Source organism: Borostomias antarcticus, assembly GCF_949987555.1.
Source record: "Borostomias antarcticus genome assembly, chromosome: 15".
Taxonomy (NCBI): domain Eukaryota; kingdom Metazoa; phylum Chordata; class Actinopteri; order Stomiiformes; family Stomiidae; genus Borostomias; species Borostomias antarcticus.
The window spans coordinates 17,254,776-17,279,536 of NC_140248.1; the positions used below are offsets into that span (position 1 = coordinate 17,254,776).

General features: G+C 52.7%; 1 protein-coding gene across 1 annotated transcript in view; it reads left to right on the forward strand.

Moving 5' to 3' along the window:
• The first annotated feature begins 628 nt into the window (after positions 1–628).
• The window catches only part of nrip1b (nuclear receptor interacting protein 1b), a 37,725-nt gene continuing 13,592 nt past the window's right edge, over positions 629–24,761 (forward strand). Inside the window, exon 1 of the mRNA XM_084449947.1 lies at positions 629–860. The gene's annotated coding sequence lies outside the window, so the exon portion shown is untranslated. The remainder of the gene's footprint in view (positions 861–24,761) is intronic.

The window sequence follows — 24,761 nt, forward strand, 5'->3', positions numbered from 1 at the left end:
CTGAGGAAAGAGGGATGGGCAGAAGTAGGTTATGTTGTTATGTTTTTATTCATGAGAGAACACTGATGTACCTCAGGTCCTCGGAGACATTTTGTTCAAGGCCACACAGAGACGGGAGACTGTAGGCCATTATTGTTGATACCAGAGATTATCACGAGATGTCAGAGAAAAAGGGAAGGCCAAATCCTACACAATCACCATAGAGGAGGCTACTCACTTCATGCAAAGAGAGTGGCACGTGTAAAGTCATATTGGAACAGCAAGTTACAAATGTATAGGAATATTTACAATTCACATCTGTGCCTTTTTGGATTTCTCACCGTTTTTGGATTTCTACTATTTCCACCTACATTATTGTATGTTTGCTATTTATTTTAATATGTAGGTTATGGCCCTTGTGACACAAATTGATCAATTGTCTTTAAATTGAACTTTGTAATGATGATGGTTTATTATCATGTGTAATAACAGAAGCCGTTTTAATAACAGATTTAGCGAGGTTGATACAGTCACTGCTCCTTTAAGGGTGGTGTCAGCGCGACAGAGAGGAGGAGGAGTGTCGCCTCGCCTCTGCTGGGTTCTCGAGAGCGAGGGGATTCCGAGAATAAACAATTCCGTCAGACTCGACTACAGGTCGCGGAGCCTGATCAGTTCGATCCAAACCCGATCCGTTTTGGAATAAATCTTACATTTGATATAGGCTACATGTTTTATGTGTAACGCGCGTTAGAGACATGAGACCTTTTCATAAAGACTAACCCGAAGGATTGCCTCATATCGAGCAATGATGCGCCTATTCGGTTGACTGGGGTCTGCTGCCTGCCTGCCTGCCTGCCAGCGCGGTAGACAAACCGAAGCAGGTACGTGACGAGCGGAATGTACAGAAAATGCTATGAAATTATTACAAGTCTGTAAAATCATACAGGGTAGGAATGCGGTGGGTGTCATGGGATTGACATGTTTAGACCATGTTTTCTAGTGCTGAATTATGTTTGTGTCTCGAGCCGAATCTCTGGGCGCATAAGGGTGTAATAGCGGTGTGAAAACGCTGCGTAAAGAAGTGGGAATAAATCACCCTGTCTGTGCTGTGGTAGCCTAAGCCTAGTATCGTTTCCATTTTGTTAAATGGCATCAACGATATTACTCTGTTTTTTTTAAACCGTTCTCCACCCCGAAATAGGCTACGCATCCTATTCAGCATTTCTAGAAAAAGCACCAATGGTTTTAATAGCCAGAATCGAATGTCTGCTTGCTCATGTTGGCTACGTTGCCATTCAATCTGTAGCCTATATCATTGTTGTATCAGTTTTGTTGATGGTAATATTTCAGTAGCCTAAGTACAGTAGCCTATCAGTGCTGATGGCGCTGCATTCGATACCGGTTCATTCGAAGATTTATCACAAACAGTAAGGCCAGAAACATTTCAGTGTCCCAAAACCTGCAGTAAGATAACCAATACTGTAAATAGCAAAACAGTCACTTTATGCTTATCCATCCGCTTACCAAGAGGCGAATTTAATCAATACGTGTAGTAGGACTATGAATAGGCCGGATATCAACTCCCTTTTCAACATTCTATAGTGGTTGAATGAGTTTCATGGAGCATCTAGGCTATAGGCTACTTTAGCTTTGCTATCAGTGAAATGCTTCATAGGCAAAGTCTCGCCAGTTCAGTTGTAGTCAAAATAACCTAGCGGATCTTTTTTTAGTTTCCTATCTCCTTGTCAAATGTTTTGCGTTGTTTTCCCCAACATGTCATTCAGCATCGACACCTACAGTATAATGTATCAGTTAGGATAGGATATCATATTGTTCATAGGAGTAGGCATTCAAAAAAGTTGCCTAGTTCATTTCCTGTCATAACATTTTGCATGGTACTTGATATGTTTTAGCCTATGTAAAGTTTAGTTAGTACTCTAGCCCCTGTGAGTGAGAAATACATGATCTTGATTGTATGGTTTTACATGTCAAGGTCCAGGTGCAGAAGATAAAGGAGAGGTAGGCTAGCTGAGGTGTTCCAGGGTGTGAGCTGGTGAGATCTCCCGTCACTCCATTTGGCCGTGGGGTCAGGGGGGAGGTGGAGGTCAGGGCTGAAGGTCGGGGGAGTCAGAGGGAGAGGTCGGGGGAGGCAGAGGGAGAGGTCGGGGGAGTCAGAGGGAGAGGCCACGGCCGGCCTGTTTGTTCAGTTGGGCCGCGTTAGGCTGGCTAAACCTCCCTGCAACAACAAACCTATTTACCTTTCAGGATCTGAAAAACATCAGCGTATTAATTTGTATTCCCCCTCTTACCCTCAATGTTTTGCTGAGTATAACTAAAGGCTTGCACTGCAGAGAAAGTCAAACTTTGTAAAAGTATAAGAATAACATCTGCATCGGGAGGTCTGCCTTTTAGCCAGTCTTTGTTGAGTGTTTAAGCTGCTTAATTATTTGACCTGAACTTGCACATGATGTTCAAGGTAACAGAATGTGCCCTCTGCCACCGTAGATAACGAAAACCTCCACATGGGGCCTAACTTCAGCCGTGCGCTTCGGTAACCTTGTGTGCCGGGCGGGCCAGTGGAGCTCCATTGTGCTACTGTATGTGGTGAAACAAACGTGTTTTGTTTGTGCCATCTGCTGTCGTCTGGGGCGCTGGTGCTGGAGAGTGATGTGTGACATTGTGCTACCACAGACTCAAAGATATTCAAATGGCCAAATGCAAATACCGCCAGGTCTGCTGAATCGTCACAAGACTGGACTCTGCGCTCCTCGTTTCAGGCCAGGTGTTGCCTTTTGAGGACAGCAAATCTATCTGTCCCCAGAATACCCTGTTTATTAGATTAGATAGATTAGCGGCCACACACAAAAAAAGCATTCTTTACTGTAATATTTTGTTGGGTGCCAGTGCCTGGCTTGCTCCGGTGTTAGTACTAGTTGGTGTGTGAATGCCAGCCTGTGTGTGTACTTATGGTGCTGCTTGTGTGTGTATTTGTGTGTGTGCGCGTGTGTTAAGTTTTTATGAACGCTGAGACACTGAAACAAGCTAGCTGTGTTTGGATCACACTCAGGCTCATGTGTCAGGACAGTGTAAGGTCATTTGTAAACAATCTGTATACTGTAAACTAGCGGTTTGACAGGTGTCATGGCATATTCATGATAGCTCTGTCTGTAGGCCTTGTGAAACTGGTCGGAGTTAAGCATGTACTCGCTATTTTTTTTATTTAAAAATAAAAAGTTGGAACAGATAGATTTCAACAGCGAGTTTTTCGTGGCGCATTTGCTTTCGTTATCCCTTCATGCTGTACACCACAGCTTGTGCGGTCAGGTCATTGGCTATTTTGTGTCAACCGCGTTGGGCGTGCAGAAAATTCTGCACTTTCACAAGAAAATGAATCAGTGAGGTAGAAAGACACCGCCACGTCGATCACTCTCACACGCCATCACTCCCGGCTCCTGTACCTACTCCAATCTGGGAGAGAGCAGGGGGGAACCAAAGTCAGCAGGGGGGAACCAAAGTCAATGGGTCTCATTTTGATGACACGGCAGCAGCAGCTAAATGCGTCTTTATTGCCGTTGCTCTGGAGGCGCGGGCTGAGATGACGGAGTGGAGGGATGAAAGATGGATGCCGCCGCATCCCCCCGAGAGATACAGAGCAGACCTCATCCGTTGAATGACTCCATCCTCGCCCCGTCCGCCCCGTCCGTACCTCCCCCCCCCCCCCCCTCGTCCCCTCGCCCCCTCGCCCTGGCCTTGGTGCAATGACAGGCCTCTCAATTATCGCCACCGATTGATCGTCACTGATTGTGATGGCGGTGAATTATTTAGACTTGCGCTGAAATCACTCACAAAGTCAGCCCATGGAGAGAGAGATAAAGTGAGAGAGAGAGAGAGTGAGAGAGAGAGAGAGAGATAAAGCGAGAGAGGGAGAGAGGGAGAGAGAGTGAGAGAGAGAGAGAGAGAGAGAGAGATATAAAGCGAGTGAGAGAGATTGCAGGTCAGATAAATTAAGCATGTCGCCCACACGAAGCATCGCCCCATTTCAACAACAACAGCTGTGGAGCCTAACTGAGCCGATCAATGGAGCAGAGCAACAAGAGGACAGCGCTACCTTTAACTGCTGACGCGGTCCAGGATAGGTTACCCAGGCCTGGACGACGCCACGCCCCCCCCCAGACCCCGTTCCTCCGTTCTGAACCGAGGGCCAGGTGGCGGTCTGAGGCAGGCCCTGACCTCCGGGGGTTGAGCTGCCCACCTCCTCGCCCGCGTTGCGGCGGTCACAATGAGCTGAGCCGGGCGTCCTCTGGCTCCTCTGTGAAAGGCGAGCAGGAGGCCCGGGGCGGAGGGGAGGTTCTCTCCCGCTGTGAGAGCGCCACGCCACCCGGCGGTCCGACCAGGAGGAGATCTCTCCTTGATCACGCGGAGGCCAATGTCACCGGCGCCTCACGGGGGCCAGAATGCTAATAGAACAGGAGCATACGGACGTTCAGCCCGCTAGCTACACCCGATACTCACCTCACGTTTTTTGGTTTGGGCTATGAAACCTACTGATGTTTACAATCCGTTTCAATGCTCTTTGGACCTTTTGCCGGAAACATCCAGCAGCAGGAGGGGCAGCTGATGTTGCTGTAGTGAGCAGGACTTTTGGGTCCGTCCCATGTAGTAGAATCAGAACCAGAATTCCTTTATTGCCGTTGTACTTTACATACATAGGATTTTTTTTGGACACCGTGGTGCTTGCAACAATACAACAATGGACAAGTGCAAGGACAGGACAGGAGAGGACAGGACAGGGATACAAACATAGTGCAAAAACTAGCAGTGCAAAAACTAGCAGCGCAATTGGACTACAAAGAGACAGTGCAGTAGTCAGTTTAGTGCTTAATTGCAGGGGGCAGGGGAGAGAGTCAGAGGGGAGCCATGTTGATAAGGCTGATGGCCGTGGGGAAAAAGCTGTTCCTGTGTTGAACAGTTTTAGTCTTTGACGACCGCAGCCTCACGCCAGAAGGGGGCGGTGTGAAGAGGCCGGGTGGGAGGGGTCGGCCGTGAGCTCACTCAAGCGATGTCGGAGACGGACTGTCCGTGACTTGTGTATCTGGTTCTGCGTACATGTGTGTGTGTGAGAGGGGCACCGAATGTCCTGTGTGAAAGAGCGCGTCGGGGCCGAGGTTAGCGCGACAGGTCACCTCGACCAATTGGAACGACCGAAACGGCGGTGGGATTTCTGCCGACTACGGGAGACTGCGACTCCACGGCGTCTTATTTTAAGCAGGTTTTGCGTCGGCAGGGTCGAGGGGGGGGGGAGGCCGGAGCTGAGTGAAAATGCCACTCATTCCTGACGAGTACGCGGCCTCGTGAAGGTTAGTGGCTCGTCTTTGTAAGCTGAGGGATTGATGCATGAGCCTGTCTGGCGGAGAATTCAAAGTCCAAGGCCGTCGCAGGCAGAGTCTCTCTCTCTCTCTCTCTCTCTTTCTCTCTCTCTCTCTCTCCCCCCTCCCTCCCTCCTACTCCTCCACCCCCCCCCTCCCACCCCCGCCACCTCCCAGCCTATCACAGGGCCCCGTCCTTCCCAACTTCTTAGCAGTCTGTCCTTTTGGGAACCTTGAGCAGACGAGGCAAGGACACAGCGTCTGGTGCAGTACGCCCGCGCGCCGGGGGTGGGGGGGGGGGGGCTTTACGTAACGGCTCGGCTTCCAACGCGGCCGCGCGACTTCCCCCGACGCACGACACGCGTCTGCCCCCCCGCCCCACACACACACCCCGCCCCCCAAGGAGGGGGCAGAGAGATCCCGGCAACTTAATTATATCTTTCTCTTTTAAAAGCTTTCGTTTGAAATTAAATTTTCCCAGGCAATTAGCTAAAGAGGAGTTTTCAGAATTTATGAATGAATGATGGATATATTGCGCAGGACGACAGGAGAGGAAGGATGGAGGGGTGTGTTGGGGGGGGGGGGGGGTATGGGTGCATACTGTATGTGCTGTGAGATTGTGTCTGCTAGATTTATGTCCCTCACCAGAAGGGTCGTGTTCAGGGAAATTAAAACTTTGTCCCTTGCAGTCGGTCTAATACTTCACCAGGAGCACGGTAGAGTTCACTGGAGGACGGTCGATATCTACCTTATACTCAACGCAACCGCGCTTAAGACGGACAGAAACACACACACACTCAAACACAAAGATAAACAAAGACAGACGGTACTGTTGCACACACCTGGACAGAAAATCACATGCACACACACACATAGACAGCCTTGGAGAGAGAGAAAAAACAGGCTGAGCCAAGTTCAAAGGCAGGATTGTGACATCACAGCGGCTGTTGTGGTAGGAGCCGGAGTTTCCCTCATCCCCCTTTTTTAGACACACATCCTTTCAGTGGGGCGGAAACGCTACCCCCATTGTGTAGTGCACTCCCTGACACCCCTGCAGTTAAAGCTGTAATTGTAGAAGTTTTTTATTTTTTTTTGGGGGGGGGGGAGTGCGGTTCGGTGATGAGCCGAGCGCTGTTGCCGGGCAACAGGGGACCTTGTGCGGGTGGCAGGGGATGCTGGGTAGAGTAGTGGTTTGTGAGTGCGCTCGGGGAGGAGAGAGCTACTCCACACAGCAAGCTCCTAATTGACCCGACCGTACCCTAGCCAGTTCTCACATGCTCTGTGATATATCCATGTTCTGTGATATATCCATGTTCTGTGATATATCCATGTTCTGTGATATATCCATGTTCTGTGATATATCCATGTTCTGTGATATATCCATGTTGTGATATATCCATGTTCTGTGATATATCCATGTTCTGTGATATATCCATGTTCTGTGATATATCCATGTTCTGTGATATATCCATGCTCTGTGATATATCCATGTTCTGTGATATGTTCTGTGATATATCCATGCTCTGTGATATATCCATGCTCTGTGATATATCCATGCTCTGTGATATATCCATGTTCTGTGATATATCCATGTTCTGTGATATATCCTGCTTGTTGTAACAGTGTTATTACACCACCGGTTGCTATGCCGCACATTGAGTAGTTATGTTGTCATTGTGCATATGCTCGGCACGGTTCGGGCATCCTATATTTCAAAGAAGTGAAATGTGGTCAAATGTGCTTCTTTGAATGGATATATGGTTATTATGGGCTGTATGTTTGGGATATCTGGCCCCTTGCTCTTGAATGGCAACGTTTCTGTGTCTGACATCCATTAGTAAAGTAAGAGAGGCTGTGGTGCCTCCTGATGAATTCTGGGTAAACAGACTCTGGGCTGGGCCAGGGCTTCCTCTTAGGACCGCTATTAGATGCCCAATCAAGGCCTGAGCACCAGGCCATTTGAGGGAGAGAGAGAGAGAGGGAGAGGGAGAGAGAGAGAGCGAGGGAGAGAGAGCGAGGGAGAGAGAGAGAGGGAGAGAGAGAGGAAGAGAGGGAGAGAGGGCAGATGACTGGAGGCAGCTCTATGACCTATTACTTGGGGAAAATGGACTGGTGACCAGAAGATTGCTGGCTCATACTCTGCTCCTCCCCTGCCCTTGAGCAAAGGCAATTAACCTGGATTTCTCCAGTAAATACCCAGCAGTGGAAATGGAAAAAAAGATGTGCGAGACTGATAACCATGTAAGTGACTTTGAATAAAAGTGCCCACTAAGCAGAGAGATTAATATTGTTAATAGAATCATTGCCAGTGTTTTCAGTACGGAGTACTAGCTAGCTCCATCTCTCTCTCTCTCCCTCTGTCCCCCTCTCTCTCTCCTTCTCTCTCTCTCTCTCTCTCTCTCTATCTCTCTCTTTCCCTCTGTCTCCCTCTTCCTCTCTCTCTCTCTCTCTCTCTCTCTCTCTCTCTCTCTCCCTCTCTCTCCCTCTGCTACTAAGACCAAAGCCATGACCTTGACCTGATTGCTGAGGAGGGTTTTAAAGTAACTCTCCAGAAGGAGATCCAATCATGTGACACCCTTCACCCTGGCTCACCCTCAACCCACCCCACCCCCCTGCCAACATAAAAACTCCTTATATGACTAACAGGGCAGGGGTGGGGGGCTGTTGCATGCAGCTTGGGTGTGTGTTTGTGTGTGTGTGTGTGTGTGTATGTGTGTGGAGGGGGTGGGGTGGGGGGGTCCGATTGGGCAATCAGTCCAAGGTTAAACAGGGTTGAGGTCGCGTCTGATCTAGATACATGGCTTCCCCTTGCGCCCTGCTGATCCCTGTTGTTAAGCCTACACCAAACAGCAGGCCACCCCCCCTCCCTCTCTCTCTCTCTCTCTCTCTCTCTCTCTCTCTCTATTCAGTGGGACTACAGGCTTAGTCATCGCCTCACCTCTCAATCACCGATCCAGCACGTCAGTGGAAGGTCAGTCCACGACCGAAGTGATTCATGTTCAGGGTGAGCTGCCCGTAAGGATTCGTTATTGCAGTTGCCTTGAGTCGCCAGTATCCAGCAGCTGCCCCTCTTTAAAAACGCCTCTGTCTCACTCCCTCTCGTCAGAAGGGGGTGCTTTCTGAGTATCGGTGCTCGGGCGGGGGTGCTTTCTGAGTATCGGTGCTCGGCCGGCGTTTTGTGCTCTTCGGACGTGTTTCCCAACATGCACTGGGTAAATAAGGAACCCGACGCCGCTGTTAACACCGCGTTAACAACACGGCCCCATGAGACTGGGATTTCCAGGAAGTGTGTACGATACATTAGGCAGTAATCTCGCTTTCTCAACGTGTCTCGCTCACCTTTCTCTTCTCTGTCGCTCTCCTTCTCTCTCCCCTCTATCGTCCACCTCCACAGAATAGTCTTACACAACGGCGGAAGGTTAAGACAGCCAGTGGAATGTTAGAAGTAAAGTTTTGCGCTGTGCTGTTATGAGAGTTGGTGGACATGTCTAGTATGTTTACATACAGAGGGTCAGCACAGGAGTGGCCCCCAGCCTGCATAGCTCTTGTTTGCATGATGTCACAGTTCAGCATTAGCATAGCAGCTCATGGTCTGTGTGACTTTATTAGTATTTTGCTATGTCAGGACGGGGCTAGGCTAAGAGTAGCCAAGGCACAGCTCGAGTGTTTTTAAACGGGGCTAGCTGGATCTAAAGCAGAGGTGGGCCGGACTCTAAATGCAAAGCTCCGAGGAGCCTGCGTCATTTCCACACACCTGAGGTGAGCTCGGGAGAGCCGCGGACTTGTGTAAGTGTGTTTACATGTCTGGGGCCCGGAGCTGGCTCAGGAGCCAGACGACTGCGGTTTAGCCAGGGCCTCTCACTCTCTAAGCCACCTGCCCTTCCATTCAGGGCTGACCTTGATGGTTACGAGGAAGCAGGGCCTGACCTAGATACACCCCAAACAGGTTTACACTGTTCCACTTGGCCTTTTTTTACTGGAACCTCCACCAGCCACAGGCAGATAAAGAGAGATCCGACACCAATTTGCACACGGCTGAATAGAGACGTTCACTCTTCGCCGTGGCAATTTCCCCAACCTTTCATTGATACAACCTGCCCCAGCGTTTTCGTCGTGGGTCTAGCATGTTGATGTTTTCCACTGTTTGTTTTTGTGCTGCGGCCGGGGAAAGTGTACCGGGCGGCAGCTTCATGGCTCGTCTCCGAGGCGCCGGCAGCTCGTCGCTCAGTGGGTCAACGCCGCCACATGTAACACGGCTTAGCCTGCGCTGCTGGGGGGGGGGGCTAGCACCGGGTCAGACCTCCTCTGCTTTTAAAGCACAATGTCAGAACACCGACTGCTATGACCACATATTCATAAAACCATCCTTTATACCCCGCCAGAATGCAGAGCTGAGCTAACGTGCTGTTACTCCGGCGCTGGGAGGGATCAATACGTTTGGCGATTAATCCATTAGTGCTCGGGGAAAAGCGAATTAGCGCAGATAGTACGGCTGGAACCCAGCTCTTGTTTCATGCGAAGGGAAAGCACGGAGGCGGTGTCGGCAAATGTCGCCGACCGAGGAAGATGGGGGCTAATGTGGGACGAGGATTAAGAGCCCCACGCACGAGGAAGAGCAGCTTAATGAAGAAGGGCTGGCGTGAGTGTTTGTGTGCGTTTGTGTGTGTGAGCGTTTGTGTGCGTGAGCGTTTTTGTGCGTGAGTCTTTGTGTGTGTGAGCGTTTGTGTGCGTGAGTGTTTGTGTGCGTAAGTCTTTGTGTGCGTGAGCGTTTGTGTGCATGAGTGTTTGTGTGTGTGAGCGTTTGTGTGCGTGAGTCTTTGTGTGTGTGAGCGTTTGTGTGCGTGAGCGTTTGTGTGCGTGAGTCTTTGTGTGTGTGAGCGTTTGTGTGCGTGAGCGTTTGTGTGCATGAGTGTTTGTGTGCGTGAGCGTTTGTGTGCATGAGTGTTTGTGTGCGTGAGCGTTTGTGTGCATGAGTGTTTGTGTGCGTTTGTGTGCATGAGTGTTTGTGTGCGTGAGCGTTTGTGTGCGTGTTTGTGTGCGTGAGCGTCTGTGTGTGTGAGCGTCTGTGTGCGTGACTGTTTGTGTGCGTGAGTGTTTGTGTGCGTGCGTGTTTGTGTGTGTGCGTATTGAGATATGGGGGGCTACGGTGACATTCACGTGAGACCGCCACGCTAGTCGTCGCAGTAGGGCTGGGTATCGATTCGAATTTCAAGAATCGATTTGATTCCGATTCACAAGATTCAGAATCGATTATCACGATTCAATTTGATTCGATTCAATATTGATTTGGTTAGTGTTACTAAAACCTGTTTTTTTTATCTGTAACCTTAATTACATGACTGCCAAGTTATGCAACACATCAATACTAGGGCTGGGTATCGATACTGATTTCCAAACATGAATGAATGAATGAATGAATCATTGAATGAATTAATGAACTATTCATTCATGAAATAAAAGATCGATTTTGGGATTCATGAATTGAATGATGAATCGATTTTTTAAACCCAGCCCTACGTCGCAGGCCCTCTTAACCGGCCCGGGAATCTCACCGGCCTCCAAAAGCTAATTGCTAATGTGGTTGGAAACGTGTCATACCTTAATGGGTGAGTGCGTAAAAAAAAGCAGTGTGTGTTTTGAAGGAGGCGAAGCGTCTGATTCAGCCTTTGTGAGTCACCGGTGAGGTAATGTTCACCTCGGGGGCGGGGCTTCGGCGGGGGAATGCGAGCGCGCTGGACCGACGCTGTGTGCCGAGGGCGTGGGAGGATCTCAACTGTACATACAGGCCAGCTGATAACGCTCACTCCCGTTTCAAAGGCCACGGGCAGCGAGCTTGATCGCCCAAACCCAGTGGCTCACGGGGTTAGCCTGCATCTGTTTCTTTGTCTCCTCTCTCTCTCTCTCTCTCTCTCTCTCTCTCTCTCTCTGTCTCCGTATCTCTCTCTTTCTCTCTCTCTGCCTCCCTTGATCATGCTCCATAGAGCTCCTTGCACACGATCTCGGGGAAGAGGAGAGAGAGAGAGAGAAAAAAAGGAAGAAAAAGTGGGTCAGGGCGACCTATTTTTTCCCACAGTTCACGGAGGCAGAGGGTGGCAGAGTTATCGTCAGTTAGACGAGGAGCAAGGCCTGATGGGAAGGCAGGGCCCTGTCGCGGGACGCAGCCACTCAGAACTGGGTCAGCGGCAGAGGCTACGTCTTGTAAACGGCTTGTCATACTGGGGAGAAAAGCTGCAAATGAACCATAGATTATACGACCCAAGCTGAGCTCTGAGGTCTCTCCTCTCTCCCCTCTCCTCGCTCCCCAGACCCACATCACACACACACACACACACACACACCACACACACACACACACACACACACACACACCACACACACACACACCACCCCCACCCCCACACACACACACACCACACACACACACCACACACACACACACACACACACACACCACACACACACACCACACACACCACCCACACACACACACACCACCCCCCCACACACACACCACACACACACACACACACACACACACCACACACACACACACACACCACACACACCACCCACACACACACACACACCACCCCCACACACACACACACACACACACCACACACACCACCCCCACACACACACACGCACACACCCACCCCACCACACACACACACATAGACAAACACGCACACACACAGTCTCTCTCTCTGTGAAATGCACACACAGACAAAGTCCCTCTCTCTCTCTCTCTCTCTCTCTCTCTCTCTCTCTGAAACACACACACACACACACACACACACACTGACTCAGTCACAGTCTTTGATTACTGCAGTCAGAACCAACCAGCTCAAAGCCCAGAACCGACCAGCTCAAAGTCCAGAACCGACCATCTCAAAGCCCAGAACCGACCAGCTCAAAGCCCAGAACCGACCAGGTCAAAGCCCAGAACCGACCATCTCAAAGCCCAGAACCGACCCACTCAAAGCCACACAGCTCCTGAGGAACACCAGCTCCTGAGGAACACAGCCTCTCACACATTCTCTGTGTGACCCCAGGTTGTTGGGCTCTAAATATAACCCCCTCTCTTCCACATCTCCTCTCCCGTATTTAGGTCATGTTATTTACAGTTGTCCAAGTTCAACGGTAGTTTAGGAGTAGATGATGGAGCATAATGCTGGTGTGGGTGGTCCCCTGGAGAAATAATCTGTGATGTAATCTGCAAAAAGGGCCAAACAGACACACAGGCTAATCTGGAACGGCTTGTTATGTAATGTGTTATTTTGACAAGCCGAGCTCAAGATGGCGGCGTCTGCATATCTCTCCATCGCTATATAAGTCTTTGAGATGCTTCCGCGCTCCCCCACTTTGGGCTGGCTTTCTCTGGACACACGCATGGCGTGTGTAAGACAACCCCTCATCTGACATCATCCATGCTAAGGCTACCCCCGTCTCCATCCTCCCCAGGCGAAATTCACGCCATTGACGTTACGTGAGATTGACTAGTTAGCAACTTGGACGCATGCTGATTCCTGTCGTATCCTCGCTAAGCCGGTGGAAATGCCCTGGTGGCGTTGGTTCCGCTGTCTCTACGCGTCCTCGGGTCTCTCAGAGAGACGGCGCAGGATAAGCGCAGGGTTTTATGTTCCCCTCGAAAAAATAATTGCGGGAGTTTTGTCGGGAGCCGTGGGCCCTGGAACCCAGAACTCGGGGCTTAGCTGCGTATGGGTTCTGTTTATGGAGAAGTCTGGTTTTCACTCACTCATATTTCACTATGGGGAACAGATCTGCTTGCGAGGCGTCTCTGAGGCACTGGGAGGGCTGCTCATCCAAGTCTGCATTCAGGACAATACTGGGCCATCTCTCCGTAGGCCGACTGCCTTCAGATCTCAAAAAGGAGACCATGTAATATGAAAACACCTTTATTTTGATGCATGATTATCATGTAAAATAAAATTTAAAAAGCAGGATATTGGTCATCTCCACTGTCTCTGACAGACCTGTAAGTAACAGTAATCAGATTGCGTTCACTCTCTGAAGGAAACCTAATTTAGCTAGGGTGTCACGCAAATGTCCATAATATTGGGAGGTAGAGCTCTATATGAGGTGTGTAAGGTTAGCATGGCGCCGCTAGGCTGACGTGCTCCACCCTGAGCTAGCCTAGCTGCTCTCCTGGAGAAGCGTCACTCCTGGTATTATTAGGTCCCGGTGTGAAAGCCCCTTACGCTAATTAAAGAGTGTGTTTGTGGCCTGAGTCCCCAAATAGGAGTCTCTGGGGGCAATCGCATGTCACTGTGTGTCTGTCGACGTGTGTGTGTGTGTGTCATATGTGTGTGCGTGTGCACTAGTGTGTGCGTGCGCTAGTGTCCGTGTGTGTGCATGCGCTAGTGTAAGTGTGTGTGTGTGCGTGCGCTAGTGTCCGTGTGTGTCGACGTGTGTGTATGTGTGTGCGTGCGCTAGTGTCCGTCTGTGCGTGTGTGTGCGTGCGCTAGTGTCCGTGTGTGTGTGTGCGTGCGCTAGTGTCCGTGTGTGCGTGTGTGTGCGTGCGCTAGTGTCCGTGTGTGTGTGTGTGCGTGCGCTAGTGTCCGTGTGTGTGTGTGTGTGCGTGCGCTAGTGTCCGTGTGTGTGTGTGCACGTGCGCTAGTGTGTGTGTGTGTAAAGGTGAGACATGCTGAGCAGTAGACCAGTCAGAACCAGAGTCCGGTCTCCCCAGCGTGAGCAGTGTGTTCTGGGAGAGTTCTGCTGCGGAGCCCAGAGCAGATGGTCTCCAGCAGGCCTGCGTGTGACATGTGATAACATTACAGTCATGTGATAACATTACAATCATGTGATAACATTACAGTCATGTGATAACATTACAGTCAGGAAAGGTCAGGCCTGAGGAGGGGAGGGGGGAAGGTGGGGGGGGGGCAGGCCTGTCTTAGCTCCCCCTGGTACACACACACACACACACACACACACACACTACCAAGCCCCTGTCAGGCAAGGAGTAGTACCACTGAGAGAGTAGGCAAGGAGACTGAACATGTCTTCTTTGTGCTCCGCGCCCGACCAGCTCTCACATAAACACAGCGGTAATGATTGAACCGGTCCGGCCGCACGCAGGGGGACTTCGGACGGGGGGCCGCGCCGTGTTTACGCAAGCCAGCGCCAGACCTTCGCCGTGACCTAGCAGAACTCTCGCTCGCGGTCGGCCCGCTTTCAAAGTTTGACCGCCCCCCCCATCCCCCCACCCGTCGGTTGATAAGCCCGGCCGGCCTCATCTCAGAGAGAGAGACGTGACGTTTGTTTGGAAGCCTCTAGCCTCCGTGTGCCAGCTGCTTAGCTGGTCTGGGGTTTCCTCCCCTTACGTAAACAACGCCTCAAGTGGACCGGCGGCGGGACCTGGCCCAGGTGCGCCCCGGCGCCACTCCGCTCCTGAAATGGCATGGGCCGGCAGCGGGCGGGAGGCGGGTTAAAAATACACCCGCAGTGCCAGGCGGACATTTTGAAATTCTGTCTCTATCTTGGTCCGATAGGGAGGTTAAAGATACAGCATCCTGATAAAGCGCTTCCCACCGGGGGGCACCGATAAGACTGGAGCAGATTGAATAAAAGAAAGAGCTGGAGAGAGAGAGAGAGAGGGAAGGAGGGAGGGAGGAGAGAGAACAGGGGGGAGGGTGACAGAGGGAGAGGGAGAGAAGGAGGGAGGGAGGGAGGGAGGGAGGGAGGGAGGGAGGGAGGGAGGGAGGGAGGGAGGGAGGGAGGGAGGGAGGGAGGAGAGAGAACAGGGGGGAGGGTGACAGAGAAATATAGACAGAGGGAGGGAGGGAGGAGAGGGAACAGGGGGGAGGGTGACAGAGAGAGAGAGAGAGAGAGAGAGAGTGGAGATCTGAGATGTCTATCGGGCGGCGTGAAGGTTTTTTGTCTTGCAGATTCAGTTCAAGGACGCCCGCAGGCGAGGCAGCTCTCTCTCTTTCTCTCTCTCTCTCTCTCTCTCTCTCTCTCTCTCTCGCCGTGCCAGCGATGGCGCTCAAGGTCGTCCGAGGCGGCCGGCCCTGTGACATCAAACAGGAACACGAGGGGGGGCGGGAGAAAACCCATCAGCAAGCCCCCCCCCCCCAGAACAGAGCTGCAAGGGGAAAACAACCTTAACCCCCCCCCCCCCCTCCACCTTAACCGCCCCCTCCACTCTCCCGGCCGGCGCCCGGGTCCTCGTGGGCTCCGTCGAGGGCAGGGAGCTGGTTAAGAGCTGTAATGAGAGCATCTTATTCTCTCCACAGAGCCTGGAGATGCCAGGATAACTGCTTTTGTATTTGCCAGCCACACATGCAGAGAGCAGTGTGTGTGTGAGTGCGTGTGTGTGTGTGTGTTAGGCTTGAGTGTGATAAATGAAGAGAGGGAGGGCAGGCAGAGAGAAAAAAAAGGCTTAAAGTTATTTAAAGAGACAGCCGTCCAATGGCGGGCCTCGACCAAATTCTCCAGGCTAACTTGGGCGTAGCATCCCTCAAGGGAAGAAGCCCATCCATTCCTCTTGACAGAGGAGCGTTTATCAGGGAGCGATTAATGGGGATTTTAGAGAGTGCTTCAGAGACAAACAGTTGAGAGGTTATGGCTAATGTTCCGACTAAACTCGGCGGACATTTTCGCCTCCTCTGACAGAATCCACAATCCTCTTTTCCCTCTTACTATCGAGTTTGGGATCACAGGAAAAGCCCACAGCCCCGGTGGAGCCGGAGTGTGAAGAGGTTTCTCGTTTGGACGAAGACCAAGTGAGCCCAAGCTGTCAGCGAGGCCCTATCTATTCCTCCTCCCCGCGAAGCCACTTTCTTCTCAGACAGGATTTAGCGGATAAGTGTCCCTCGCTCTTGTGACGCAACCCGTTTCGAACACTAACCCTTTAAAGCTGGATTTGAAGCTCCGCTGAACCCCAGCGACCTTTGACCCATTCGCCGAGGGCTTAGAGACGAGGTGGACGCGGCGGCGCACGTCCCTGGGGCTCCTCGCCGTCTCACCGCGGCTCGCCGCCCCAACTGGCATGGCACCATTTTGACTCTTTCTTTTGATTAAACGGAAAACCATTTAGACTAAACAATCGATACGAGCGGTCGTGAGTCCTGATTCACACCGACATAAATCTCCCGGGCCTGGCGCACGGGCTCCCTGGATCATTTCTGCTGATTAGTTTTCCCATTACTCAAAACAGATGTGTTTGGAGATGATGAATTATCCAATTAGGGGATATTTGTCACCCATTTGATATCTTGCCGGAGACCGAGACACGAGAGGAGAGACTTTTTCTGTCCGGTGGCTCTCCTCGTGTCCCCTAACTTCCCTCCCCGGGCGAACGCCGGTCCACATGCTTGGTCTGGGAGTAGCGGGCGCAGTTGCAAACTGATGTACGGACCGTTGTGCGAGCAGCTCGCGGCGGCGAGCCAGAGGAGACCGCCAGGACCAACGGACATCTTTTCTCTTTCCCTTTAAAGCGCCACACAACCGGGCTATTGATAGAGAGGTGCTGTTGTCATTGACAGAGTTCCCAGGGTGAAGGTCAGGGGAGGGGTATAAACGTAACACCCGCTGCCCCGCCGCGTCAGCCCAGAGACGCTCCGGGTTCGGGGCCAAGGATCGGCGTTTGAACCGGGGGGTGTTAAAAAAAAAAAACGCTGTCCTTCCCTCACACACACACACACACACACTGACATCGCTGGAATAGTTCACAAACTCTACTGTAGTTACCCTTCAAAACAATACACACACAGCTGAAGGATTTCATGTACGCCCGCCACCCCCCCCCCCCAGCTCACCCCCCCCACTCCCTCTCCCTGTCTGTGGACAGTGGGCTGATTCTGCAGCCTCCCTCCCCCCCTCCCTCCCTCCCTCCCTCCCCCCCCTCCCTCCTCCTCTCCTCTCCTCTCCTCTGCTCTGCTTGGCAGTGCCGGGCTGTGTGTGTGTGTATGTGTGTGTGTGTGTGTGTGTGTATGTGTGTGTGTGTGTGACAGCTGCCTAATTGGGCATTCTCCCCCCGTCGCCGCGCCCGCCTCCCCTCTCTCCTCCAGCCCGGGCCGCGGCTCTGCTGACGAATGGCAGCGGATTACAGATGAGGACACACTGACCCGTCTGACCTTGCCTAGCAGCCGCGGGGGAGGGGGGAGGAGGAGGGGGGAGGGGAGGAGGAGAGGGAGTAGGGGGAGGGCGGGGGCCCTGCCTGCCTGCCTGCCTGCCTGCAGAGGGGGGTGGGTGGGGAGGGGAGTGGCGTCGGGTCACCGGAGGATGAGGTCGTGAGAAGGTGTGGGGGGAGGGGAGGGGTGGGTCGGGCTCCGCCAGGTGGCCGAGCGCGAGTAGATGACAAGAGTGTCACATGACAGCTCCCTCTCCCCCCCCCCCCCCGTGTCAGCGTGTCAAGGGCGCGGGCACCCGTTGGCGAGACCACTGCGGCATTTTCGACTTTTATTTATTTATTTATTTATTTATTTATTTATTTTTTACCGATGTGTTTATTTAGCCGCTGTACGGTGTTGACGGCTTTGGGAGACGGACGGTACAGCTGCTGTATCGGGGCGTCCGGGCGTCGCTCACTGATACACACGGGGGGGGGGCAAGGAGATGGCAGATCCTCCTGAGTGTGGTGAATTTTAATTCACCCCCCCCCCCATCAACCCCGCCCCCCTGCTGTGAGTGTGAGACTGCCAAGGTGAGGTTGCGTCCTCTTGTTAAGAGCGATTAATGGCACTCGTTATGTACATAATGAAATATCCCTGCTGATGCGTAGGGTGGCGTTCTCTCTCTCTCTCTCTCTCTCTCCCTCTCTCTCTCTCCCTCTCTCTCCCTCTCTCTCTCTCTCTCTCTCTCTCCCTCTCTCTCTCTCCCTATCTCTCCCTCTCTCTCTCTCTCTACTATCTCTGCTTCATGGCTGTGTGTGCGTGTGTGCGCGCACGTGTGTGTGTGCTGCATTGAGGACTCTGTGTCAGCCTCCAGGCAGCCTGGGTACATCTGTTTGATATGGTGTGAAGAAAGAGAGAGAGAAAGAGAGAGAGAGAGACCAAAGTATGAGTTGTGAATGTAGATGAAAACAAATTGGAATGAAAGTCCTGTCAAGTTGGTGGCTGAGTGTGCTCCTGTTCGTGGGGGATGCAGGTTAGGGCGCGTGGGGGGTGGAGGTTAGGGCGCGTGGGGGGTGCAGGTTAGGGCGCGTGGGGGGTGGAGGTTAGGGCGCGTGGGGGGTGCAGGTTAGGGCGCGTGGGGGATGAAGGTTAGGGCGAGAGGGGGTTGGAGGTTAGGGCGCGTGGGGGATGGAGGTTAGGGCGCGTGGGGGGTGCAGGTTAGGGCGCGTGGGGGATGAAGGTTAGGGCGCGTGGGGGGTGCAGGTTAGGGCGCGTGGGGGGTGGAGGTTAGGGCGCGTGGGGGGTGCAGGTTAGGGCGCGTGGGGGATGAAGGTTAGGGCGAGAGGGGGTTGGAGGTTAGGGCGCGTGGGGGATGGAGGTTAGGGCGCGTGGGGGATGGAGGTTAGGGCGCGTGGGGGGGTGGAGGGTAGGGCGCGTGGGGGGGGCAGGTCAGGGCGCGTGGGGGGGTGCAGGTTAGGGCGCGTGGGGGGTGGAGGTTAGGGCGCGTGGGGGATGCAGGTTAGGGCGCGTGGGGGGTGCAGGTTAGGGCGCGTGGGGGGTGCAGGTTAGGGCGCGTGGGGGGTGCAGGTTAGGGCGCGTGGGGGGTGCAGGTTAGGGCGCGTGGGGGGTGCAGGTTAGGGCGCGTAGGGGATAAAGGTTAGGGCGCGTGGGGGTTGGAGGTTAGGGCGCGTGGGGGGTGGAGGTTAGGGCGCGTGGGGGTTGGAGGTTAGGGCGCGTGGGGGGTGGAGGTTAGGGCGCGTGGGGGGTGGAGGTTAGGGCGCGTGGGGGGTGGAGGTTAGGGCGCGTGGGGGGTGGAGGTTAGGGCGCGTGGGGGGTGGAGGTTAGGGCGCGTGGGGGTTGGAGGTTAGGGCGCGTGGGGGGTGGAGGTTAGGGCGCGTGGGGGGGTGCAGGTTAGGGCGCGTTGTGGGTGCAGGTTAGGGCGCGTGGGGGGTGGAGGTTAGGGCGCGTTGGGGGTGCAGGTTAGGGCGCGTGGGGGATGCAGGTTAGGGCGCGTGGGGGGTGCAGGTTAGGGCGCGTGGGGGATGAAGGTTAGGGCGCGTGGGGGTTGGAGGTTAGGGCGCGTGGGGGGTGGAGGTTAGGGCGCGTGGGGGGGTGCAGGTTAGGGCGCGTTGTGGGTGCAGGTTAGGGCGCGTGGGGGGTGGAGGTTAGGGCGCGTGGGGGGTGCAGGTTAGGGCGCATGGGGGTGGAGGTTAGGGCGCGTGGGGGTTGGAGGTTAGGGCGCGTGGGGGGTGGAGGTTAGGGCGCGTGGGGGGGTGCAGGTTAGGGCGCGTGGGGGGTGGAGGTTAGGGCGCATGGGGGTGGAGGTTAGGGCGCGTGGGGGGTGCAGGTTAGGGCGCGTGGCTCGGTGCGTGATGTGTGTTCTGAGAGGGAGAACAGGGTGGTTTACCATAGCCTCCATTTTGAATGGGAGGTAAATTTAGATCTAATCTTGTTGTGCGGGTGCTTTTATAAAGCGAGAGAAGCTCCTCCCGCGCCAGCTTTTTACGTTGACCTCATTGTGCTTTTGCATGTTTCTATCTGTACGGTTTGCGTGTGTGTCTGTGTGTGCTTGTGTGTGTGTTTGTAGGACGAGACACTTCTGGGTTGCTACAGGTTTTATTTTGACCTCATTCTATGCATGTGTGTGTGTGTGTGTGCGCTCGTTTTTGAATGTGTGTGTGCTGTGCGTGTTTTAGATGCGTGTGTGTGTGTGTGTGTGTGCATGCGTGTGTTTGTTTGCGTGGCTCTATTCAGCGGCCGAGTCAAGCTGTGCGAGCTCTTTAATCCCACGCCCCGGTGCACGCCGGCTTGATTAGTGGCAGCAGTTATCTGTGCAGAAGACAGCGTGGCCCCCGCGTGGCCCCCGTTAGCGTTTGGTCAGGCTGGGGCCACACAGGGGTGTCAAGTCATGAGAAAGGTGAGCGAGGAATGAGAGAGGGAGAGGGGAGCGGGGGAGTGAAAGAGAGACGGAGGGGAGAGGCAGAGAACGAGGGAGGAGAGAGAGAGAGAGAGATAGATAGAGGCCTGATTAGTATTCCTCAGGAGCCCTTCTGCCAGTGGAGCAAATTGATTACTGCACTTTACCTGTATCAGCCTCCCCAGCTGAGGATGACAGGGTAGGAGGGCTGGTGTGTGTCTGCATGCGCTTCACCATCAGCTCCGCCCCCTCGTCCGCCCTGCGGCGGTGGAGCCCTGTCGGCCGCGCCGCCGTACTCACCGGGGGAGAGAGAGACGTACTCACCGGGAGAGAGAGAGACGTACTCACCAGGGGAGAGAGAGACGTACTCACCGGGGGAGAGAGAGCTGTACTCACCAGGGGAGAGAGAGACGTAGAGAGAGAGACATACTCACCGGGAGAGAGAGAGGTACTCACCGGGGGAGAGAGAGACGTACTCACCGGGAGAGAGAGAGACGTACTCACCGGAAGAGAGAGAGACGTACTCACCGGGGGAGAGAGAGACGTACTCACCGGGAGAGAGAGAGACGTTCTCACCGGGAGAGAGAGAGACGTACTCACCGGGAGAGAGAGAGAGACATACTCACCAGGAGAGAGAGAGACGTACTCACCGGGAGAGAGAGAGACGTATTCACCGGGAGAGAGAGAGACGTACTCACCGGGAGAGAGAGAGACGTACTCACCGGGAGAGAGAGAGACGTTCTCACCGGGAGAGAGAGAGAGAGGTACTCACTGGGGGAGAGAGAGAGACGTACTCACCGGGAGAGAGAGAGATGCCACCGTCCGCCCCGCCATTGCTACACTGTCACAGGGCTGAGGGCTGCAGTGTTTGGTCGCTGCCTCTCTCTCTCTTTCTCTCTCTCTCACTCTCTCTACCTATCTGTTTATCTCTCTCTTTCTCCCTCTCTATCTGTCTATCTCTCTCTCTCTCTCTCTCTCCCTGTCTCTATCTCTCTCACTTTCTCTCTATCTATCTATCTATCTATCTATCTATCTATCTATCTTTATGTCTCTCCCTCTATCTATCTATCTCTCTCTCTCTTTCTCTCTCAATCTCTCTCTCTTTCTCTCTCTCCCTCTCTCTATCTTTTCTCTCTCTCTCTCTCTCTCTCTCTCTCTCTCTCTCTCTCTCTCTCTCAGGTGTAATGTTGTCAGGTTGGGTGTGCAGACGGCAGGTTTTCCCCCCAACTCATCCCTAATGACGTCCTGCTCTTGGACGCTGGTACAGAAAGCAGTGGACCCCAACGGTCCTCCTCCATCTCCGCTCTGCTCCGCTGCCCCGCCCAGCCGCCCAGCGGGGGGCCCGTCCGCCTGCTTGTTCCTAGTTAGGCCACCTGACCGGAGCGCTGGGGTGTTCTGGCCAGGCGAAGCCATTCAGCGCTCCGGAGGTCAGGAATCATGTTGTTTGCTCTGACCTGGTCCATTTACATCCCCGCTCCGTTCCAATACAGTAGAATAGAGAAAGAGCACGGCGCTCTCCAGGCCTTTCACTGGGAGGGACCCTACAGAACGGGAAGAGAGAGGGAGGGAACCCTTACAAGAGAGAGGGTGGGAACCCTTACAGTATGGGAAGAGAGAGGGAGTGAACCCTTACAGTCCAGGAAGAGAGAGGGAGTGAACCCTTACAGTATGGGAAGAGAGAGGGAGTGAACCCTTACAAGAGAGAGGGAGTGAACCCTTACAGTACAGGAAGAGAGAGGGAGTGAACCCTTACAGTATGGGAAGAGAGAGGGAGTGAACCCTTACAGTACAGGAAGAGAGAGGGAGTGAACCCTTACAGTATGGGAAGAGAGAGAGAGTGAACCCTTACAGTATGGGAAGAGAGAGAGAGTGAACCCTTACAGTATGGGAAGAGAGAGGGAGTGAACCCTTACAGTATGGGAAGAGAGAGGGAGTGAACCCTTACAGTACAGGAAGAGAGAGGGAGTGAACCCTTACAGTATGAGAAGAGAGAGGGAGTGAACCCTTACAGTATGGGAAGAGAGAGGGAGTGAACCCTTACAGTACAGGAAGAGAGAGGGAGTGAACCCTTACAGTACAGGAAGAGGGAGGGAGTGAACCCTTACAGTACAGGAAGAGAGAGGGAGTGAACCCTTACAGTACGGGCAAGAGAGAGGGACATCCTTAGCATGGAGTCAGGACAAAATGGAGTGGTAGCTAGCAGGAATTCTAAAAGGAGGACTAAAGCTTAGTTTACACTGTTTAAGACAAGCTATGGCTCATAGACGCACAGCCATAATAATAATATACTGTGTTATGCTCTGTGTGTTATGAGCCATAGCTTGTCTTATACACAGAACTGGGCTGAGCAAGAAAAGGGAGGGAGTGTCTGGTTTAGTAGCCCAGGCTGAGACAGAAGAGATACAGACTGAGACAGAAGGGATACAGGCTGAGAAAGAAGAGATACAGGCTGAGAAAGAAGAGATACAGGCTGAGACAGAAGAGATACAGGCTGAGACAGAAGGGATACAGGCTGAGACAGAAGAGATACAGGCTGAGACAGAAGAGATACAGGCTGAGAAAGAAGAGATACAGGCTGAGAAAGAAGAGATACAGGCTGAGACAGAAGAGATACAGACTGAGACAGAAGAGATACAGACTGAGACAGAAGAGATACAGGCTGAGACAGAAGAGATACAGGCTGAGACAGAAGAGATACAGGCTGAGACAGAAGAGATACAGGCTGAGACAGAAGAGATACAGACTGAGACAGAAGGGATACAGACTGAGACAGAAGAGATACAGGCTGAGACAGAAGAGATACAGACTGAGACAGAAGAGATACAGGCTGTGACAGAAGAGATACAGGCTGAGACAGAAGAGATACAGGCTGAGAAAGAAGAGATACAGGCTGAGAAAGAAGAGATACAGGCTGAGACAGAAGAGATACAGACTGAGACAGAAGAGATACAGACTGAGACAGAAGAGATACAGGCTGAGACAGAAGAGATACAGGCTGAGACAGAAGAGATACAGGCTGAGACAGAAGAGATACAGGCTGAGACAGAAGAGATACAGACTGAGACAGAAGGGATACAGACTGAGACAGAAGAGATACAGGCTGAGACAGAAGAGATACAGACTGAGACAGAAGAGATACAGGCTGTGACAGAAGAGATACAGGCTGAGACAGAAGAGATACAGACTGAGACAGAAGAGATACAGACTGAGACAGAAGAGATACAGGCTGAGACAGAAGAGATACAGACTGAGACAGAAGGGATACAGACTGAGACAGAAGAGATACAGACTGAGACAGAAGAGATACAGACTGAGACAGAAGAGATACAGGCTGAGACAGAAGAGATACAGGCTGAGACAGAAGGGATACAGACTGAGACAGAAGAGATACAGGCTGAGACAGAAGAGATACAGGCTGAGACAGAAGAGATACAGGCTGAGACAGAAGAGATACAGGCTGAGACAGAAGAGATACAGGCTGAGACAGAAGAGATACAGGCTGAGACAGAAGAGATACAGGCTGAGACAGAAGGGATACAGGCTGAGACAGAAGAGATACAGGCTGAGACAGAAGAGATACAGGCTGAGACAGAAGAGATACAGGCTGAGACAGAAGAGATACAGGCTGAGACAGAAGAGATACAGACTGGGACAGAAGAGATACAGACTGAGACAGAAGAGATACAGACTGAGAAAGAAGAGATACAGGCTGAGACAGAAGAGATACAGGCTGAGACAGAAGAGATACAGGCTGAGACAGAAGAGATACAGGCTGAGACAGAAGAGATACAGACTGGGACAGAAGAGATACATACTGAGACAGAAGAGATACAGACTGAGAAAGAAGAGATACAGGCTGAGACAGAAGAGATACAGGCTGAGACAGAAGAGATACAGGCTGAGACAGAAGAGATACAGGCTGAGACAGAAGAGATACAGACTGAGAAAGAAGAGATACAGGCTGAGACAGAAGAGATACAGACTGAGACAGAAGAGATACAGGCTGAGACAGAAGAGATACAGGCTGAGACAGAAGAGATACAGGCTGAGACAGAAGAGATACAGGCTGAGACAGAAGAGATACAGGCTGAGACAGAAGAGATACAGGCTGAGACAGAAGAGATACAGGCTGAGACAGAAGAGATACAGGCTGAGACAGAAGAGATACAGGCTGAGACAGAAGAGATACAGGCTGAGACAGAAGAGATACAGGCTGAGACAGAAGAGATACAGGCTGAGACAGAAGGGATACAGGCAGCACCAGGGGCAGGGGTAGGTATAGGGGGTAGGGGTGGGGGGCAGGTGTAGGGGGTAGGGGGTAGGTGTAGGGGGCAGGTGTAGGGGGTAGGTGTAAGGGGCAAGTTTAGGGGAGTAGGTGTAGGGGGTAGTTGTAGGGGGCAGGTGTAGGGGGGTAGGTGT